The sequence below is a fragment of the Narcine bancroftii genome, chromosome 11 (genome assembly GCF_036971445.1).
Source record: "Narcine bancroftii isolate sNarBan1 chromosome 11, sNarBan1.hap1, whole genome shotgun sequence".
In the NCBI taxonomy this organism is placed as follows: Eukaryota; Metazoa; Chordata; class Chondrichthyes; order Torpediniformes; family Narcinidae; genus Narcine; species Narcine bancroftii.
This window is the reverse complement of record NC_091479.1, coordinates 18,639,134-18,654,957: the sequence shown is the minus strand read 5'-3', so window position 1 is coordinate 18,654,957 and position 15,824 is coordinate 18,639,134. Positions and strand designations below refer to the sequence as shown.

Here is a 15,824-nt window from a genome sequence, read left to right as displayed (position 1 = left end):
GTGAAAGGTTTGTGCTCGTTACTCGAGGAAGCTGCTGCATAGAAGTGGCATGACAACTTGCAGACAGATAGGGAAACAATTATGATCCATATTCTTTTTTTTTTCTTTTTCTTTGGCTTGGCGAACGAAGATTTATGGAGGGGTAATGTCCACGTCAGCTGCAGGCCCGTTGGTGGCTGACAAGTCCGATGCGGGACAGGCAGGCACGGTTGCAGCGGTTGCAAGGGAAAATTGGTGGGTTGGGGTTGGGTTTTTCCTCCTTTGTCTTTTGTAGATGGGCTCTGCGGTCTTCTTCAAAGGAGATTGCTGCCCGCCGAACTGTGAGGCGCCAAGATGCACGGTTGGAGGCGAGATCAGCCCACTGGTGGTGGTCAATGTGGCAGGCACCAAGAGATTTCTTTAACCAGTCCTTGTACCTCTTCTTTGGTGCACCTCTGTCTCGGTAGCCAGTGGAGAGCTCGCCATAGAACATGATCTTGGGAAGGCGATGGTCCTCCATTCTGGAGACGTGACCCACTGTTAGGTCTGCTTTGTTCATGAATGAGTGAGACAAACACCAGACTGAGTCGAAATCAGGGTTCTTTGTTCTTTATTACCGGATTGTAACACTTGCGACTAACAATGTTAGTCGGAGAATGCATTCTGCCGTTATCAGCAAAATGGTGATTTTTTTATACCCTTGGATACATGCTTAGAACATCATCATATCATTACTTGTCCAATGACTAAAACTGTTGCTATCCTTTCCCTGCTAGCTTCCTGCCTCTCAATCCATCAATGTCTCTCTTATCTTGTAAGTACAAGGATGCATTCACATCTTGTTACAGCCCTGTACAGGGTAACTCCTTACACATTCCCATCTCATGATGTTTTACCTTACACCCACCCGGTGCAGTTGGGTCTTCAGCAGTGTGGATTCGATGCTTGCGGACTCTGCCAGCTCGAGTACTTCGATGTTGGTGATGAAGTCATTCCAATGAATGTTGAGGATGGAACGGAAAAACAACCACCTGTAGAAACACACAAAGACCAGCGTGTACAGAGCCGTTGTCATATCCACGCTCCTGTTCGGCTCCGAATCATGGGTCCTCTACCGGCATCACCTACGGCTCCTAGAACACTTCCATCAGCGCTGTCTCCGCTCCATCCTCAACATTCATTGGAATGACTTCATGATCCCTATTAGAATGATCTGAAATACACATTCTGGAAGATTGGTGAAGCAGATTCAATGATGTCTCAAAAGGAGTTAAACCCTTGAAAGGGGAGATTCCGTTCACAAAGTTATGAAAGAGATGTTGAATAGGACAACCGGTAGTCAGACGGCACTGAGGTTTGAATCACTTCCACTTGTTCTGCAGGTGCGCTTCCCAGTCATATCAATGTGACACTGCTTCTGTATAATTTCTTTTAGAGTTTCAGTAACACGCCCTTCCAGCTCGAGGGATATTGTTTAGGGCAGCCATTTCAGGGTGGCCGTGGACTGAAATCTAGACATCTTTTATGGCTTTTTTTTGTAGTCGGTAGGAAGAAACTCAGCATCAGGGTTAGCTCCAGGTTCAAATCCCACACTGTCTGAAAGGAGTTGGTATGTTCTCCATGTCTGCGTGGAATTCCTCCGGGTGCTCCAGTTTCCTCCCACCCTTCAAAACGTACTGCGCTTGTTGGCAGCACGGGCTCGTGGGCCAGAGGAGGCTCTTTGCTGTAGTCTAAATTTAAATCAGCTGAACTTCACTGTTTCACAGGGAAGGGGGCCCATAAACCCTCAGCTGTGCACTAAGGGGAGGCATAGCCAAAAGGTTGCGAATGGTTGGCTTAGGGGTTTTTAATTTTGGAAAAAAACGTCCAGGATTTCCAAAACTTAACATACAGCAATGATGCAATCTACAAGTATATAGTATTTTAGTCAGGAGTTTGGTCAATATGCAGCATCATTTACTGTAGCTGCCGTCTTCAGCGGAAGAACCAGATGGGAAATAATTAAATATGGCTCTAGCTTTTTTTATTTTAAAGATATAGCACATTACCAGGGCCTTCTGGCTCACACCGCCCGAAAGCGCCCATCGGCACACAACCCAGTAAATTTTTTGGAGGATGGGAGGAAACCCAGATCACCCAGAGGAAACCCACGCAGACACAGGGAGAATGTACAAGCTCCGGATTCAAACCCGGGTCGCTGCCACTGTAATAGCGTTGCACCAACTGCTATGCTAAACAAGTCATATTTTTAAAATTCATACCTTCTTCTGATAACATGACAAGCTCTACCATTTAAAAAGATGAAGGCCGATCTTTTACTTCAGCTCTATTTTCCTTTATTAACCAATATACATTGCTTCCAATTTCCATAAATCCATTAACCTCCCCAATAACTTAGCAACTGAACCCCACAGCTTCCTTGGGTTCAGAACTCCACAAGATTAATTCACTCTGGGTGAATAAATTTCTTCATTTCTTTTCTGAATGGCCAACCTTGCACTTTTTAAAAAAATTGTGTGCAATGTACAAATGTGCTGGAGAAACTCAGCAAGTCAGTCATACAGCAACCAGAGGAAGTCACGGGTAACAAACATTTCTGGCCAAGGTCCTTCATCAGGGAGTTCGAAAACATTGGCTAACCTTTGCTTCCTGTGGATGCTGCTGACCTGCTGAGTTTCTCCATTACACTTGACCCCAGTACCCGCAGACTTTCTTGTCTAACTCTTTTCATATTGTCCTTGTTTTGTAGACACCCAAGTATAAGATTTTGTGTAGTATTTTTTTTTAAATCATGAGATCGAAAAGGTGTGAGATCAAGAATTCCAGCAGGGCACTACTGTGAAAACAATGGCCTGAAATATAAACTTTTTACATGTGGAAATAATGCAACCGTTGTACAAATATCACAATATAAGGGTATTTTAGAGTAGATATAAACATAGTGTGCAGTGCATTGTTACGAGCCCAGAGGACCCCAAAACCCAGCAGCAATAGAAATTCACCAAGACAAATGGTTACTTCAACAAAAGTTACTCTTAATTATCTTTAAACATGAAAACAGGATCAAACTAACTTATTACTATTAATTTAACCTCCTTCTAATTCTAAACACACGTGTATGTAACGGGTATACAAGTTCAGAAAAGTTCTAATTCACAGTCCAATCTCACTTCTCATTCCTCCAAATTCACTGGTTGCCGGCCATTCTTATACTGTGCAGAGAACTTAACATTTATGACTCTTCACCAAGGCTTTGGTGCTTGAAAGGTAAATGGTTACTGCTCAGGCAGGGTCTTGTCGGTTTTCAGAGAGAGATTTGTTACTCATTGGACACCCACAACTGATTTCTTCTGTTCAGCCACTTCAGTGTCTTGCCAAAGAAACTTGCCCCCACAGAGTTTTCCAGATGATAATCTCTTTCTTTCAGGCTATCACAGAGTTTCTTTTTGCTTCCCTTATTTCAAGTGAAACATTATGCAGCCAGCCATCTCCTCTTGTATGGACAACAAGGGCTTTGACCAGGATGAATCCACAACCCGTCTTCAAAATGGGGTTTTCCACAAGCTTTCCAGCTTGTCCTGTTCCAGTCCCAGATGCTGCTGCTGAACTGTAGAACTGAATTCACTCTCTCACTCAGAGAAAACCACATGACCTTCTGAGAGCAGCCAACTGCACTCAACAGACTGTGGCACTGGACCCAATGTTCCAAGTCCGTTTATCGTTGCTTTCCAAAACAATAATCCATTACTCCACAGCACGTCCAATTAACACCTACTTGTGAAGTCCTTATAGGCATCCTTCAAAGTTTTTGCAAAGGCACCCGGAGCCTGGACTGTCTGGCTTGAGCAGTGCTCTGGCATTTTAAATGCGATCTCTTTTACTGTTTGTGTGTGACCGACATTAAAAAGCCTGCCACAGTTTATCTCCTTTAAAACATATCTATATACAATAAAATATAACAATCTGTCACAGCACATTCCAAAAGTGCTTTACGATCTTTGTACATGATAAGAAAATCACAAGAAATCATTAAAATAGAATTAAGCTCAAACAATGTTAATGTCCTCCAACATTTATACAGAGTTAACTCTGAAAAGTCAAATATAGAAAACATAAATTATGCAGGAATCATAAACAATTTATTTCACCTAACATGGGATCACTTGTATGTTATTGGTATTACTGGGAAATGCATGTTGAACTGAATTGCTTGTTAAATTGTAGTTAGAATGCAATGTCTAAATGGCCAGTATTCAAGCAAAGTTGAGATAAATTTGTCAAAATATTTTCTTCTTAAGCCGAGTAGCCAAACATCAGGAACTGCCTTAATCAAGATGTCAAACATGAGCTGGTATGTACAAATTCATATATACCCCAGCAACAAAATAATTCCTTAATTGTAAAATAATTTGGCCCATGATTATTTCCTCCATCATTAAGGATTCATGACTTGAATCTGAAAACAAGAAGTTTATCAAACTGGAAAAGAATAATTCAATGAGTTTGCAATAGGCACTAAAAAGTAGAAATGCAGAATCCGGAGGAAGCACGAGAATTTGCAGAACGCCTGCAGGACAGAAGGAGAGATGAAGAGTTGTAACAAGAATGAAGAACGGCGATAAAATATATATAAAGATGTAAAAATTATGTAAATGTAAGAACTAAAGAAGGGAAAGAGAAGGGAAGAAAGGAAGTAAGGGGAAAAAAGGGGGTGAACTTTGTTATATGTGTGTAAAAAAAAATTCTTTTCTGGGGGTTGTTGGGTGGAAGAGATTTCACTGTGAAATCAGTTGACGCTTGCGAGCGGGTTCGCAATCCAATTGGAGAGGGGAGTTGTGGTTAACCGGCAAAGGAAAATGGGCAACTCAGAGAGGGGAGGGAACATTTGGGGCTAAGGGAATTTTGGATGAGGGAGTTGTTGAAGTATTTTATGTTTTAAATGTGTTGTCATACATTGAGTTTAAAAAGGGAAAACTGAGAAATGAAAATGGGGAAAAGGGGGATGGTACTGATGAAGAAGCAGAAATGATGTGTAAACAGGGTACGAGATGGCAATGTTGAATTATATGACTATAAATATTAATGGAATACATAACCAAATTAAACGAAAGAGACCATTAAATTAACTGAAATAAGAAAAAACAGACATAGCATTTGTGCAGGAAAAGCATCTAACTGAAATGGAACATAATAAATTAAAGAGAGACTGGGTAGGACACGTAGCGGCAGCGTCATATAATTCAAAAGCCAGAGGTGTAGCTATATTTAATTAATAAAAATGTACCAATCAAAATAGAGGAGGAAATAATAGATCCAGCAGGGAGGTATGTAATGATAAAGTGTGAGGTATATTCAGAATTTTGGAATTTGCTCAATATATATGCACCTAACGAGGAGGATCAAAAGTTTATGCAGGATATTTTTTTGAAGATTGTAGATACGCAAGGGAATATATTGATAGGAGGGGATTTTAACCTTAATTTGAATCCAATGTTGAATAAAACAGAACAAAAGACTAGCAAAAAGAATAAAGTGGCCGAATTTGTGGCAAAATCAATGCACAAAATGAAACTTATGGATATATGAAGGAGGCAGTGCCTAAGAGAGAAGGAATACTCATATTATTCGAGTAGGCATAAAACATACTCAAGGTTTGATATGTTTTTATTGTCGGCCCATATTCAAGGGAGAGTTAGGAAAACTGAATATAAAGCTAGATTGCTATCTGATCATTCACCCCTGTTATTACCAATAGAACTGGAGGACATCCCACCAAGAACATATAGATGGAGGTTAAACTCCATGCTACTTAAAAGGCAGAAATTTAGAGAATTTATTGAACGCCAAATTAAAATGTACTTTGAAATAAATATGGAATCAGTGAAAGACAAATTTATATTATGGGACGCAATGAAAGGTTTAATTAGAGGGCAGATAATAAGTTATGCAACTAAGATGAAAAAGGACTACAATCAGGAAATAGAGCATTTGGAAATGGAGATAGTAAGTACAGAAAAGGAACTAGTAAAAAGGGATGATATAACAAAAAGAAGAGAATTGGCGGACCAAAAAATAAAATACGAAACATTACAAACATATAAGGTGGAGAAGAACATAATGAAAATAAAGCAAAAGTATAATGAACTAGGAGAAAAAACATACAAAATATTAGCCTGGTAACTTAAAACAGAACAAACTAAAAGAACAGTATTGGCATCAAGGAAAAAGGACAAAAAAATTACATATAATCCCATGGAGATTAATGAGAACTTTAAGGAATTTTATGACCAATTATACCAAACTGAGAACGAGGGGAAAGATGATAAAATAGAAGAGTTTTTAGCTAAAATTGAACTGCCAAAATTGCAAGAGGAACAAAACAAACTGATAAAATCATTTGAAATAGAGGAAGTACAAGATATATTTAAAAAGCTGCCGAACAATAAAACGCCTGGAGGGGATGGATTGGCAATAGAATTTTTTAAAAACATTTACAGTTATTAATTCCTCCTCTCCTGGAAGTAATGAACCAGATAGAAGAAAAACTAAACTTGCCAGATTCATGTAAGACAGCAATAATTACAGTAATACCAAAGATGGGGAAGGATCCACCAACACCAACATTATATAGACCAATATCTCTACTTTATTCAGATTATAAAATAATAGCAAAATTATTAGCATACAGATTGGCTGATTGTGTACCTAAAATAGTTGAACAAGATCAAACTGGATTTATTAAGAAAAGACGAACAGCGGATAATGTCTGTAAATTTGTTAATCTAATTCATGGAGTTCAAGGAAATAAGATGCCAACAGTGGGTGTTGCTTTAGATGCAGAAAAAGCCTTTGACAGGCTAGAATGGAATTATTTATTCAAAGTATTACAGAGGTTCAATCTACCAGAAAAATATATTAATTGGATGAAAGCATTATATAATGGACCACTGGCGAAGGTAACAGTAAATGGATATGTATTAAACCAATTTAAATTAAGTACGACAACCGGGCAGGGATGTCCATTATCTCCCTCACTGTTCGCTTTAGCAACAGAACCATTGGCAGAACTTATAAGAACAGAAAATAAAATAAAAGGGAGAAAAATAAAGGAGGAATATAAAATTAATATTTGCAGATGACATCATAGTATACTCAACAGAAATATCAATAAAAGAACTACATAAGAAATTGAAGGAATATGGAGAAATATCAGGGTACAAGATCAATGCAAGTAAAAGTGAAGTGATACCAATGAGTAATGCGGATTATACAGAATTTAAAAAAGAATCACCATTTAAATGGCAAACACAAGCAATCCGATACCTAGGTATTAGGTTAGATAATAATTTAAGCCTCTTGTACAAATTAAATTATCAGCCAAATTGCAGGAAGATTAGAACATTGGAAAGAATTACCGCTAACGTTGATAGGGAGGGTAAATTGCATTAAAATGAATGTCTTCTCAAGGATAAAATACTTATTTCAATCGTTTCCAATTCCCTTAACAGAGAAATTCTTAAATGAACTAAAGAGAATAATCAGGAATTTTTTATGAAAAGGGGGGGAACCAAGGATAGCGTTAGATAAATTAACAGGGAGATACAACCAAGGTGGTTTGCAGTTACTAAACTTTAAAAATTATTATAGAGCAGCACAATTAAGGTATTTATCAGATTTTTATCAGACAAGGGAAAAACCAGATTGGACTAAGATAGAGCTAGATAAAATAGGGGAGAAGGTACCGGAACATATACTTTATAAGTGGGATGAAAAGCTGGTACAATATAAAAGCTCACCAGTATTGCATCATTTACTCAATATATGGAAGAAGATTCACTTTGAAAGGAAAAAAACAAATTACCAAGTACCAAAATTATTATTGACGCAAAATCAGATAATCCCTTTTACAATAGATAACCTTTCCTTTGGAGAATGGGAGAGAAAAGGAATTAAAAGAATAGAAAATTGTTTTTTGGGAAATAATTTATTAACATTTGAAGAAATGAAGTATAAATATGGAATAACTCATGGTACAATGTTTACATACCATCAACTGAAAGCCACTTAAAGGATAAATTGGGAAACAGACTGAGATTACCAGAAGGAAGCAGCTTTGAATATGTGATTACAGACACAATGATAATTAAAAGATTTATAACGAACATGTACATCAAGCTGCAAGAGAAGGAAAATGATGAAATAAGCTATAAACCCAAACAAAAGTGGGAAAAAGATTTAAACATAAAGATAAAAAATGAAAGATGGGAAAAGTTATGTTCTGGAACTATGAAGAATATAATAAATTCAAGGTTACGCATGATACAGTATAATTGGTTACACAGGTTATATATCACACCCCAAAAGTTAAATAAATGGGATCCAACAGTATCAGATAGATGTTTTCGCTGTAAGAAGGAAATGGGGACAACAGTACATGATGTGAGAAAGTGAAAAAGTTTTGGGAAGATCTAAATCAGGTATTAAATAAAATCACAAAAAGTAAGATTCCAAAAAATCCAGAGATCTTTCTTCTAAGTAAGATAAGAAGTAGAGAACTAGGCCTCAAACTGGGTGAAGCGCAAAAAAGATTTATAATGATAGCCTTAGCAGTAGCAAAAAAATGTACAATGTCAACTTGGAAATCGGAAGAGAGCCTGAGAGTACAGCAATGGTACATGGAAATGAATAAATGTAATCCACTGGAGAAAAAAAAAACAATTTTAAAAATAAAGTCACATTATTTGAACAAATTTGGGAACCGTACATGGAACACAACAGAGAGGGCTTGCCTCGGACCTCCACCTCCTAAAATGATAAGAAGACAAGATGACTTGATCCAACGTGTAAAAGTAGACGACATTTTTCTTGTTTTTTTTCATTGTGTGATGACATCGTTTAATGGGTTTATTGTATTGTATATTTATTGGTTTTGGAAGGGGGGGGCAAAAAGCAGAGAAAATGCTACTGTGTATATTTAAGAGGGAAATGTTTGAATGTATTTTGGTTGATATGGTTCACAGTGTGAAAAATAATTTAAAAAAAGAAATGCACATTTTTCAAGAAAAATAATACAAGCTTACACTGTTCATGAAATTTTCACTTTGATGAAAACACTTGATTATCATTTGATATATGGTAAACTAAAGATGGTATGATCAGTTGGAAATTATTTATGTGGCACTGCAAGAATTTTTACAAAGGGCAAAAATGGAAAACTGCCTCTGCAATCCCAGACAGTACAATGATGCAGCCTGGTGCATCCTTCCATTGAGCTCACGTTGGACATCAAATAGCTTTACACGGACAGATTGAGCACCAATGCCAGACAATACGAGTGCACTCTACTTAGAATGCAACTCTGCATTTAAACATATCCTAGTTTTTTTTAAATGAAACATGGAGGTAAAGGATCTGCATGAACTAAAGCAGAAGGCTAGGTGGGGGAAGAGCAGTGTAGAATTTTTTTTTTTATAAAACATCACAGAGATGAATCCTTTAATCAGCTCAAGAATCCCCTGCGCCAGGAAGTAGCTTTAACCAGTTGCCAAGTTGACAAGCAGCTGTAACCTCTCAGCTGGGCCTGGGAATTTAGAATCTCATCCTCTTTACTCCTGTTATCAGCAGGTAACTGAATCCCAGTATTAAGTTGGAAAATGTCCTGCTTTCCCCATTAACATGGGGAAATGTCACAAGGAAGACGGACAAGAAAACTCCTGTTATAAGAGCATTAGATATAGGAGCAGGAATAGGTCGTCCGGCCCATCAAGCCTGCTCTGCCATTCAATGAGATCATGTCAGATCTAACGAGAGGCTCATCTCCACCTACCTGCCCATATCCCTTAATTCCCCTAATATGTAAAAATCTATCCAGCCTTCTTTTAAATATATTTACTGAGGTCACCTCCACTACTTCTATGGGCAGTGAATTCCACAGATTCACTACCCTCTGAGAAAAGCAGTTCCTCCTCATCTGTCCTAAATCGACTCCCCTGAATCTTGAGGCTAGGTCCCAGAACTCAAGCAACCGGCAGTCTCAAACAGCAGCAAAAAAAAATTGTTAAAAAAAAAAGTTTTTTAAAAGAATGCGGTAGTTTAAAAATGGTGGGCCTTGCCATTAGTTCACCAATCATGCTTTATGCAGTCTCAAGCAACCAGAAAATTCACTTATCCGGCATCTACCAATCTCCACAGGTGCTGAGTACCAAGGGCTTACAGTAACTGTTTTACAACAGCTATTTGTACAACTTAAATGCTATTCATCAGGATGAATTGTAAGTACATAGAACACTAACCACAGTACAGGCCTTTCAGTCCATAATGTTGTGCTGACCCATGTAAACTTACTCAAAAAACTAAACCTTCCCTACCTCATAACCCTCTATTCTTTCATCCATGTGTCTATCCAAGAATCTTTCTAATGTCTCTATTGTACCAGCCTCCATCATCACCCCTGGTAACACATTCCAGGCACCCATCACTGTCTGTAAAAATAAAACTTACCCCAATGTCTCCCCTAATCCTTCCTCCCCTCATTTATACATTACCTCTGGACACTAGTTAAGAGATGGGTGCACTGGGGAGGTAAATAAAAATATCATTCTCAACATAGAAAGTCAGGCATTCCTTCTGAATGGTTGAAACAATGATACAAGTCCTATCCCTTTATCCGTGATTCCAAAAACCGAACTTTTTTTTAACTGCATAGCTAACAAAGACAGCCATTGCTTGTTGAGCTGGCATCACTCCATCAATAGGAGTTAGGTTTTGTGCAAATCTGTAGAGCTGCCATTTTAATTCTATAATCCGCAATAATCCGAATACCAAGCACCCGGTCCCGAAGATCTCGGATAAATGGATAAGCACCTGTAAAGGGCAATTGTTAGATGAACATAGGTCACAGAATATCCTCCACCCACAAATAGGAACATTGCCAACATTTTGACAAATGCTTCCACCAGGAAAAAAGGTATAATTTTGTATACTCATTTGTTCTTTCCATTTATAACTTCTTGCTGCCAACCTCAGAACTTAGTATGCTGGAATACACAACCACATACCCTTTTGATCAAAGCAATACAGTACGTTCTCGCTGCCATGGAGAGAATGTCGTCTTCCATCAGGGACCAGAAATGAAAAATTATGATTTTTTTTTCCATTAAAAAAAAATCCATCACTTGTAAATTAAAGCCCAGATGAACGGATGCCCTATTAACATTCAGGAAGTGGAATTTCCTCTTTCCAAATTACTTTTCTACTTTGAACCACATGGATACTCCTTGCGCGAGATTGGAATGGAACTAGAGTCCAGAGCTGAAGAAATAGAACACCCTTCACCATTTTGAGTGGGAGAGAAAAGTGGGGAGAAATGTCTTCTCTCACAGGTTGTGACTCTCTGCAACTCTCTGCCCCCAAAGATGATGAAATATTTGAAAGAATGAGGAATTAAGGATTGTGGTGAATTGGAGTGTTTTGCCATGATCAGGTTGAGCTGCTTGAGGGCTGATCTTCTTCTGCTCCTGTGCTTTTGTGTTTTCATGTTAATTCCAAAGTTACCTAAATACAAGTTACTACAGTCACAGTTCGGCGGGCAGCAACCTCCTTTGAAGAAGACCGCAGAGCCCACCTCACTGACAAAAGACAAAGGAGGAAAAACCCAACACCCAACCCCAACCAACCAATTTTCTCTTGCAACCGTTGTAACCGTGCCTGCCTGTCCCGCATTGGACTTGTCAGCCACAAACGAACCTGCAGCTGACGTGGACATTACCCCTCCATAAATCTTCGTCCACGAAGCCAAGCCAAAGGAAGGACAGTCATAGGTTCAGCATTCACATTACCAACACTGTGCCTGCAAAATCCTCCAAATTCACTGGAAAGAACATCAGAATCCTCTCCTAGGTCAACATACTCAGTGCTAAGGCCCAAATTACGCTCAGATCACACCATTTGCATGCCCTTCACCCAGACTCCTGAATCAGAGTCTATTCAGAGTCTTGTCGAGAGAGGAGCTTATAAGAGAGACAGAGAAAAAAGCTGCAAGGATTTCTTCAAGCACCTGCAAAGTGTAACTTCCCACCAACAGGATTTTTGATTTAGTGGGAACAGTGAGAATTTTTTTTTAAATCATAAAATTTACAATCTCGTATTACATATTACTTTATTGTAATATTTGTCTTTGTTACGTCACCACATATCATCTATAACAAATCCAGAGACCACAAATGGTCTGTACAACACAGGTCAAGAAATACTGTTCTAACACAAAGCCTAAATTAAATTTTAATTATTTTTTAAATTTAGACATATAGCACGGTATTTCTGGCCCTCATCTCCAATTACACCTAATTGACCTCGAACCCCGGTACATTATGAATGTTGGGAGGAAACCGGAGTTCCTGGGGAAAACCCATGTAGACACAGGGAGAACGTACAAACTCCTTGCAGACAGAGCCGGATTTGAACCACGGTTGCTGGGACTGTAACAGCAACTCTAACAGCGCCACACCTTCCCAATTAATAGGCATAGATTCCAGACATGTCATGAAAAGGTATTAGAAATGGTCTTTCCAATCAGGCAACCATGTTTAGTCATTTCTCAAGCATCCACAGGAACAAACCCAAACAGCATCAAAAAATGTACATCCAAACGGTGGTGGGCTCTGCAGGACCTGATGACTCACCCTGAAGTACGAACCACAACCTCAACATTTCCAACTGAAATAGAACTGATACTAATTTCTGCAGCTTCATTAAACCAGAGGTCATCTACACCTGTGCTGTCCAATAACTAGCTCGACAATCTGCTCAGTAAGAACCCATGTACACTGATCAGCAGAAATTTCATTTGAAAACTCACATTAAGTTCAAATATGTGACCTCATCCTCCACAACTTTCAAGCCAGCTCTCTAATCTTCCCCAGCCCACGATTTGTGAAGCTTTTATCAATTATGACCTCTTTACCATTTATGATCTTTCCCTATCGGTGTTTCCATTTTTAGTTGTCTGAGCCCCCTCCACTGCTCTTTGGCGCCAAGATCCAACTGAACCAACCTTTGATCACTCTCCATATTCATGGGTGCACAAGAAGATATTCTTCTTCCGATGCAATACCAGTCACAGTAAAAGTCCAAAAATTCGGATGTCATAAATCTGGACCACCCAAGAACACGGACTCTCAAATTTTTTTCAAATTTAGCAGGAGGTGTGTGTGTGTGTGTGTGTGTGTGTGTGTGTGTGTGTGTGTGCGCGCGCGCACGCCTGTGCTGCAGATGCACAGTGGCAACAAGTGACCATGCTTAATACAGGTAAACTTATCAAAGAAATTAATTTGTACACTATTTTCTTCTACAATGTCCATTGTCAAACAATTACGTAATTTTTCTCAGTAAAAATATTAGGTTTATATTTTTGTCAAGTGTTTATTTTTCTTGAAAACTGCTCATTTTGATAAATTAAGCATGCTGCATTAGCGAATGAATAAACTATCAAAAAGTACCTGTGTATCTCTTCTTTATTCCTCCTTAAATTTGAATTTTAAAAGTTCTGCCTGAGAATTCGAAAATCCAGATTGACCCAAGCCCCGAGCAGTCCAGATGTTAGGAGTTTTAAGTATGGTCTGATAACATCCCTCTAATCACCTTGGGACACCTCTCCACTTCTAAAAATTATTGTTTTTTTTTAAAAAAAAAGGAAAATGCATTATGAACAGAGATTTGAGAAACTGGGACTCCATTAGGAAAGTGAAAGCAAAGATTGATAACATTATTCAAAATAACAAGGAACTTTCCTTCACAGAGGCAGTGATTTCCCATTAGTCTAGGAAAGCAGCAAGGGAACAGAGAACTTAAGCCTATTAATTAATTCTGTGCAGCGTAAGATTGCTGGAACACGGAACATCTTGTAACAGGCAGACAAGAGAAGAATCAACAAGAGCGTTGAAATAATTAAAGGTTTCAAAATAAAAGTTTCTATGATGGAAAGGTAAAGAAAGGAAAATATATTGAGTGGACAGCTCCTTTGGATCCAAAAGACCTCACCTGTACTGTAATATTCTGATATCTTATAAATTACTGATATCAAGATCTGTCGTATTTCCTAATCATGTAAGTGCAGATTAAATTCTTATAATGTAATACAATCAATCTTTTTGAGGTCACATATGCACTGTGTAATTATTATACAGGATCTATGTGGATAAATGAGAGAGCTGCAACTAATTCAGTTTCCAATGGCAACAAGTGGAGCTTTGCTCTGGACAATTAAGCGATGGCCCCTCAAAATGTTCTCCTGTAAATCAAACACTAATAATTCATTTTACTTGCATAACGATAATTCTACCAGGAAAATTAAAGCAGGCATGACCTATCAAGTTCCTATTTCTACGTGACCTGGTCCTTAGCTTTCACTTGATATTTTGACGGGCTGATACATTTTTTTGCATTCCAGCCACAATGCCAGGAAACAAACAAAAGAAAAGGGAGCAAGTTTACAAACAGAAGGGGCTGAGATTCTGAATTAGGTTAAATGGCCCAGAAAGCAGTAGAGATTGATTGGGGTGAAAAGAACACAGAAGTTGAATGTCATGCTAAATGAATCTAAAAATCAAGCACAGATTGTGGTCACAGTCAACGGACATTTAAATCCCAACATGATAGCTTAAACCTATTGTTTGTGGTCAGGCAGTTAGCAAAATTCGGACCAAAAAACAGAAACATTAGGGAAACATGCCCATAAAATCATAAACAGAAATTTGTGGGCATTGTATTACACAAATTGTGCCAAGAGATACACTGTCAGCCTCAGTTCCAAAATCAAGGGGGGTGGGGTAAGGGACAAAAACACTGTACAGTCTGCTGGGGATTTGAGGACACTGCCAGTGGAAGAGAACTGACAGTTCAGAGGAGGTGGGAAGAGAGGAGTCCAAAGCAGAAACAATGGGATCAAAAAGCTGAGGAGTTAGTGTAACGCTGTTACAGCACCAGCAAATCAGGTTCAAGTCCAGCGCTGACTGTAAAGAGTTTATCCATTCTCCCCGTGTCTGTGTGGGTTTCCTCCCACTGTTCAAAACATACCGGGGGGGGGGGGTTTGGTTATAGGTCAACTCGATGTAATTGGGTGGCACAGGCTAATAAAGGTAAAGGTTCTATTATTGTCACATTTAGGATGTAACATAAATGAAATTCTTCAACTTTGTCTACCGTAGACAGTCGCTACTTAGTCCAGTGACCCTCACAAAATTAGGCCCAAGTGAGGAACGAACTCACAACCCTTGGTTTGCAAGACCAATGTTCTAACCACTGAGCTATCAGAGCCTCAACAGACTCTAAAATGTCTAAATTTTAAAATTTAATGTAATACACAAACATGCTAGAGAAACTCAGCAGGTTTCAAAGCATCCATTCTTGACTCATTACTCCAAAGGGTGCTGAATTTCTCCATCACATTTATGTAATGCACTTCACCCCAGTGACTGCAGGGTTTCTTGTTTCACTCCAAGAGAAATGAACATGGTTGGATTTTGGGGGGGTGGGGGGGTGGTGGGGAGAGGGGTAGGGAAAGGTGACAAAGAAGAGGGAATTGGAGGAGTGGAAAGGAACCCATCAAAGGAGCACGTCCCATCATGTTTTTCGGATGGATGTAGAAGAAATTTGATTGGCCACCCACATACCCATCTGGCCCAATACCCAATCAACATATCCACAAACCCAGCATGGACCAAAATTCAAGCTTGGTGAAAAAACTTCAAATCTCATTCACAAACCACAAAATACCAATGTCAATTCAGAGGGGTAGGCCCGAGAGTAGGGGGGGCGGGCTGGGGCATCCAAGGTTTGAGGATGGGGCT

At 38.9% G+C, this 15,824-nt stretch overlaps 1 protein-coding gene and 1 non-coding gene across 3 annotated transcripts in view; both read right to left on the bottom strand.

Annotated features, from left to right (window-relative positions):
* LOC138745586 (sorting nexin-27-like) overlaps positions 1 to 15,824 on the bottom strand; it is a 154,043-nt gene that overhangs the window by 136,521 nt on the left and 1,698 nt on the right. The gene's annotated exons all lie outside the window — the stretch shown is intronic.
* Positions 15,219 to 15,292, bottom strand: trnaa-ugc (transfer RNA alanine (anticodon UGC)). Its single transcript has one exon. It is a non-coding gene; the product is annotated as a tRNA-Ala (tRNA).